Source organism: Mesocricetus auratus, unplaced genomic scaffold (assembly GCF_017639785.1).
Source record: "Mesocricetus auratus isolate SY011 unplaced genomic scaffold, BCM_Maur_2.0 Super-Scaffold_100025, whole genome shotgun sequence".
Classification (NCBI taxonomy): Eukaryota; Metazoa; Chordata; class Mammalia; order Rodentia; family Cricetidae; genus Mesocricetus; species Mesocricetus auratus.
In genome coordinates, this window is record NW_024429206.1 from 23,144,144 (window position 1) to 23,150,852 (window position 6,709).

At 43.9% G+C, this 6,709-nt stretch overlaps 1 long non-coding RNA gene across 1 annotated transcript in view; it reads left to right on the forward strand.

Moving 5' to 3' along the window:
* Positions 1-6,183, forward strand: part of LOC121133904 — a 28,845-nt gene extending 22,662 nt beyond the window's left edge. The window contains exons 3-4 of the long non-coding RNA XR_005870918.1: positions 5,055-5,110; positions 6,081-6,183. This is a non-coding gene — a long non-coding RNA (uncharacterized LOC121133904). The remainder of the gene's footprint in view (positions 1-5,054; positions 5,111-6,080) is intronic.
* Positions 6,184-6,709: the final 526 nt, after the last annotated feature.

The window sequence follows — 6,709 nt, forward strand, 5'->3', positions numbered from 1 at the left end:
AAAAGCAACTTACAGGAAAGAACCATTTCCTTTGGCTCACAGTTTGAGGATACACAGTCCACCATGGCGGGGAAGGCATGGTGGCAGGAGCATGAGGCAGCTGGTCACACAGTTGCTATAATCAGGAAGCAGAAAGGGATGGATGACGGTGCTCAAGCCTTTTCTCCTTACGCAGCCCAGGCCCCCAGACCGTGGCCTGGTCCTTCCCATATTTAGGGTGGGTCTTCCTACTCCAGTTAACTCAATCCAGACCCCCCAGATTTTGTCTCCTAGACGATTCTAGATTCTGTGATGATCAATATTGATTGCCAACCTGCCAGGCTCTAGAATCACATAAGCGACATACTTCTGGGCATGTCTGTGAGCGACTGTCTAGATGAGGTTAACGGAAGTGAGAAGACCCATCCTGAGCATGGGTAACTCCATCCCATGGACTGGGGTCCTGGACTGAATAAAGGTGAGAAATCACACTAAGCAACAGTACTCATCTCTCTCCAGTTCCCATCCCTTCCCCTCCATGATAGACTGAATCCTCATACTGTGAGCCCAAATACATTCTCCCTTTCTTAAGTTGCTTTTGTTAGGCATTTGGTCTGCAGCATCAAGAGAATCAATTAATAATCCCATAAAGACCTAAAACCTCTCCCACTAGAGTCCAGCTTTCCACAGTTCCAGCTCCCACCACCGGCCAGCACCACCTGGGAGGGAACATTCCAGAACCAATCTGTAGCGGAACTGTTGTCAGTCATCCCTACCTATTTCAGAGCATTTCACACTATATATAGAGAAAGCACCGGTTATTTCTGGTAAGAACCGGGTGTCACAAGAGCTTCCTTTAGAGATGCTGGGAAGGAGCGTTCCCAGTGGTTTGCAGCCTGACCCCTCTATTTTCAATCCCACTTCCCTTAAAAGGGATTACTCACTGATCAAAGTAGGAAATGGGATTTGAAATGCCATTGATTCTTTGTGGCCTGGTCCTTTCTCTCTGTCTCCATCCCCCCCAACCCTTTCTTTCTTTCCATTGCATTTCTTTGTTCCCGGGGTGAGGCATATACCCAGGGAGTTAGAAGTTGAATACTTTTGTTGAGGATGGAACAGTAAGAAATTAAAAAGAGCTAAAAGGCAGATCTGAACGATGCAGATGGCTTAGAGTAGTTGCAGGCTTTTGGATGTCCTCATTCCAATTAATACTCTCTCCAGCCTTAAGGTAAGATCTTAAAGTGGGTAATAAGATCCCTCAAATCCCACTGTTTTGAAAGAATCCTTATTGTCTAATTCCCTCTCGCTTTTCAGTAATGCTTTCAAGGGGTTTCAAAGCCAGGGTCCTGAAAATGCAAGACTCCCTCCCTTCAGCCTGGGAAATAAGTCAAAATAATTGATTCTTCAGGGTCCCTTAATTGGCCAGGAATCCAAAAAGACTGAGACCCATTTGTTATATAAATTTTAGGATGAAAAGAGCTGAAGGCATAGTTAAGATCTGAGTCAGGTGGGAAAAGAATGTCAAGAATTATCTCTGTGTGTCTATAGCAGAAATTTTAAACAGACCCTGGGCATGCTGATGGATTATTTTGTGAAGTCCCCAGTGTATTTAACCTGGGCAGTGGCTGGCTGTTTAAATGCTATGACACCATTATGCTGGGTTCCAACTTGTGTTGGGAGTGAGCACTCTGTAGTCCAAGGGCTGACACTGCATGTGACGGCTGGGCCGTCTTTCATTCACCCTGGAGAGGAGCTCGATTTAGGAAGAATGGGAAATGAACGTCTGCATGACGTGTCATTGTTAGAGTGGGAGACAGAGTCTGGTCTAGGGCTTCCTACATATGCAAGGATGGCAGTGAACTTTGATCCCCCTGCCACCTCCTCCGAAGTGTTGGGATTAAAGGTGTGTTGAGGTTATAGGTATGTGACACCGTACCCAGTTCGTGCAGCGCTGGACACCCAACCCAGAGCTTCTTTCACGCTAGGCAAGCAACTCTTCTAACTGAGCCACATCCCCAGCACACACATTCATTCTTAAGTCTATATAGTGCAATGGATTCACGGACAAACCGTGTCTATGTTTTTGCTCATGCTCAGCTCTTTGAAACTCAAACGTTACAGGGTGAACATACAGGTAAATCGTCATTTTAAATATGGAGACTGAATTTCTAGTATAAAAAGAGAAAGCTGGTGAAGGCCTGTTCTCTCAGCCACTCAGGAGGCTGGGACAGGAAAACTGCAAGTTTGAGACCTCCTTGGTGAGGTGGGGAAGACCTTGTCGAAAAAGAAAGAGTAAGAAGAATGGTGGAGTATGGTTCAGTGGAAAATGCCTTCCTAGCATTCATCAGTCAGGCTGTGAGGCATGGCTCAGAGGTAGACCATGGTATCTTTTTAGATTTCCCTGTGAGGGCTTAAGGGTATTGCTTAGGGATAGAATGCTGTCCTGGCTAGTTTTGAATCAATTTGACACAAGCTATCTGAAAATGGGGAACTGTAATTGAGAAAATGACTCTAAGATTCAGCTGTAAGGCATTTTCTTTTTTAGTGATCAGTAGGGAAAGGCCCAGCCCAGTGTAGATGGTTCCATCCCTGGGCTGTTGGTCTTGGGTTCTATAAGGAAGCAGACTGAGCAAGTCATGGTATCAAGCCAGTAAGCAGCTCCCTCCATGGCCTCTGCATCAGCTCCTGCCTCCAGGTTCCTGCCCTTATACCCTTCAGTGATGGACTAAAATGTGAAAGTATAAGCCAAATAAACTCTTTCCTTCCCAACCTGTTTTTTTGGTCATGGTGTTTCCTCATAGGAACAGAAACTCTAAGTAAGACAAATGTCTCCCCAATTCCCTCAGTGAAGGGTTAGGGTGTTGCTCAGTGATGAATGCCTGACTTCTGAATAACATTTCAACTCTCCTTTTACATTTTTTCCTTCTGAGACAAGCTCTCCTTCATTTGTCTAGGCTGGCCTTGAACTCACTGTAGCCCCATCAGGTCTTGATCTTGGGATCCTTCTTTTGTTCAAGTCACTGGGATGGCAGGCTTATGTCCAGAGGGCCAGCTTTGTTCACATCAACCTCAATTGCGTTTTCTGGAGTCTCATAGCTTAAATCTGTCTCCTTTCCTTTCCTTTCTTTCAAACATTCGAGATGGGGGTCTTATTCCTTCCCACCCTGTCATATTTGTTTCCTTACCTCCAATATATTTCTGTTGTTTTAAAATTTTGATTTTGCAGTTGTGTATTTGCCTTGTGGATTGGGAGGCGCAGGCATGTCTGTGTAGAGGTCAGAGGACAGCTTGCTGGAGTTGGTTTTTTCCTTCCACCCCTTGGGCTCTAGGGATAGAGTTTAGGCCATTAGATTTGGCACCAAGCACCCTGACCCACTAAGCCATCTCCCCAGTCCCCCTCTCCTCCTGTCTTTTTCCCTTTCTGCCTTCTCTTTTCTAATTCCTAAACTGACTTTTAATTATTCCTTCTTTTTTTGAAGCAAAGGATTTCCTTGTGTTTTTAACTGCTGTATGTAGGACAGGAATCTGCTCATTGCTCACTGCTGGATGATAAGGAACACCATTCCATGCCCCCCCCCTTTTCCAAACTATACCTTTAGTCTCCATTACGTCTTATCTCACTGGTGACTTTTTTTCTTTCCTAACTGTGTGCCTAGATTTCATTAGCTAATTTACTTTAGGGTGGGTCCCACTTCATCCAAACTCTTTCAAACGCACCTATTTTAGAAATGGGCCACCCATACCCTTAGGGTTGGAGCCAGGACCAGAGTAATGAAATTATCTGTGTGCATCAGGGATCCGAGAGCCTTCCACATTGTTCTCACGTACACCAGAAGATTGAGGTGGGGTGGGTTCCAATTAGTGAAGGACTATTTATAATATTTCTCGAAAGCCACTGTGCCTTTTCCAGAGGGGAATTTTTTTTATTAACAAATGAAGTATGCTAAAGACCTCTTTGTGGTTCAAAAGAAAAGAATAGATTATTACTTGAGAAGTGCATATTGCACAGTTGTATGTGTATGCCACCAAAGGCATTATCAAGTCTACAGTTAGGGAGGGATTGCAAAGGTTTACCTTAGAATAGAAGATTAGAAGAATACTAAGTCTAGATCAAGGCTCTCCCTTCTTTCTTTTTTTTTTTTTTCTTTTTAAAGATTGATTTACTGGACAGTGGTGGTACATGCCTTTAATCCCAGCACTCGGGAGGCAGAGACAGGCAGATCTCTGTGAGTTCAAGACCAGCCTTGTCTACACGAGCTAGTTCCAGGACAGCCTCCAAAGAAACCCTGACTCGAAAAACCCAAAGATTGACTTATTTTTATCATATGCACATGGGTGTTTTGTCTGCAAATATGTGCAAGTACCATGTGGGTTCTGGTTACTCAGAGGCCAGAAGAGGGTATGGGATCCTCTGGAACTGGAGTTAGAGACAGCTGTAAACTTCCATGTAGTGCTAGGAACTCAACCTCTGTCCTCCGAAAGAGCAACCAGTGCTTTTAAACACCGAGCCATCTCTCCAGCCCAAGGCTCTCCCGTACTGCACATGATATTTCCATGCAATTCCCTCTTAACATTCAGACCTAGAATTCAATCAATGGGGGATGGAGAGATGACTCCATGTTAAGAACATGAGATACTCTTGTAGAGGATGAGACTTCAATCCCCAACATCTATGTTGGATGGCTCATGAATGCCTGTGACTCTATCCAGTCCTGCACCCTCTCCTGGTCTTCAAAGGAACCTGCACTCACGTGCACATGTCAAACACAAATAAAAATAAAATCTTCAATCAATAACTTGCCTGGGAAGGTTTATGAATGGGTTGAAATATTGAAAGTATTGATTGCACCAGGGATTTTTCTCATTCATAATAGTCAGAATTATTCTGTGTGTGTGTGTTTAGAAAAGAAGGAGAAAGAGAAGGAAGCCTACAGGTGAAGGTGAGGAAGAGTAGAAAAATGTAATTGTCAAATCTTTTCAAGAAAGTAATGTATTTAGAGATACTTAGATTGTGTTTCAAAAATAGACCTGGATTAGTTTGACTTATGACTTTTGTCATTTGTTCCTCTTTCTAGACATCAGAATTTACACATAATTCAGTTCTCCAGTATTCATGAGAATCTCATAGATGGTAAGCTGCAATCCATTTTTTACACGAACATGTAATTATGACTCCTGTCCTAATAAGCTTAATTGCTCAGTTGACATAGCCTAGAATCACCTGATAAGCGAGTCCTAACTGAGGAATTGTCCAGATCAAACTGGCCTGTGTGCATGTCTTTGGGTATTGTCTTGATTGTTAATTGATGCAGGAGGGCCCATCCCACTGGGGACAGCACTATTCCCTAGGCATGTAGTACTGGCTTTTTAAAGAATGCTAATAATGAGCCCTCAAGTGAGCCAGAAAACAGCATTCTTCCATGGTTTCTAGTTCAGGTTCCTGCCTTGACTTCCATTTGCTGTTTTGATGAAATACCTTGGCAAAAGCAACTTAAAGGAGAGAGAGTTTGTTTTGGATTACAGTGAAAGGGTAAAGCTGTCGCACCTGCTGTGTAGCCTGCATCCGAGAATGTAGCCAGGTGGTCGGGATAGATGACACAGAGACCGGTCGGTTGCTTTAAGAAAACTTTATGCTTCCCAAGTCAGCTTAGGAGAACTCCCCAAGAAAAAACGCTTCCCTTTTTAAGGACTTCTGCCATCCATCTACATACAATTCTCCAACAACTTTCCCAGACTTCTCACCCTCCTGGCTGGTGGTTTAATCTCTGGCCCCAGAATCGGGGAGACACAGCAGGGAGCAGGAAGAAGCATCTAGCCGTAGGGGGTGTCAAAGTCATGGTGTTTCAGTGAGTGAGCCCTTATCTGAGCCCTATCAAGAGCTTTATAGCACTGAATTGTTTTCAGTAAACATTATCTCACAGCTGCCTGCTCCCAGGCCGAAGGGGAAGTGGGTCTCTGTTCAAGGTCTGGTGTCCTCACATAAAGCCATGATGGGGAAGGTTAGGCATTGGGTGCTTGGTATAGCTGGTCTCGTTGTAGCCACTAAAAAAGCTGGAAACAAAGAATTCTTGTGGTTATATCACTTTTCTCCCTTTCTCCAGTTCAGGGTCTCAGCCCAGGGAATGATGGTGGATAAGTCTTCTTATTTCAATTAACCTAATCAAGAGAGCCCACCATGGCTTCCTCAGAGCTCTGTCTCTCAGGTAATTCTAGATCTCATCAAGTTGACAATTGAGATTAGCCATCACAAGTAGGACCTGTTGTTGGACAGTTGAAGGAAACATGGATAGGTACAGATTCATCCCATGTGGTCATAAGATGACACAATTGTGCACATTTCAACTAAAGTTGCATGTGATGGTTGGTTGTTTGATGTCTTGGATATATATCAGTTTCCAATTCAGGGGTGGGAAATGGAAGAGAAACAATTTTCACAGAGGAAACTATGAAGGTTTTTCTTTAAAAATTCTGTTTAGGGCTGGGAAGATTACTCAGCAGGATATCACTTGCCATACTAGTGTGAGAACCTGATTTGGAATTCTCAGAACCCATGTAAAAGCCATATATGTAACATGTGGCTGTAATTCACTCTTATGGTGAAATGGGAAGCAAGGCAGGAGAATCCTGACTTCCCACACATGTACTGTCACACAGACACACACACACACACACACACACACACACACACACACACAGATACACGCAGATACATGCAGACACACACAGACAA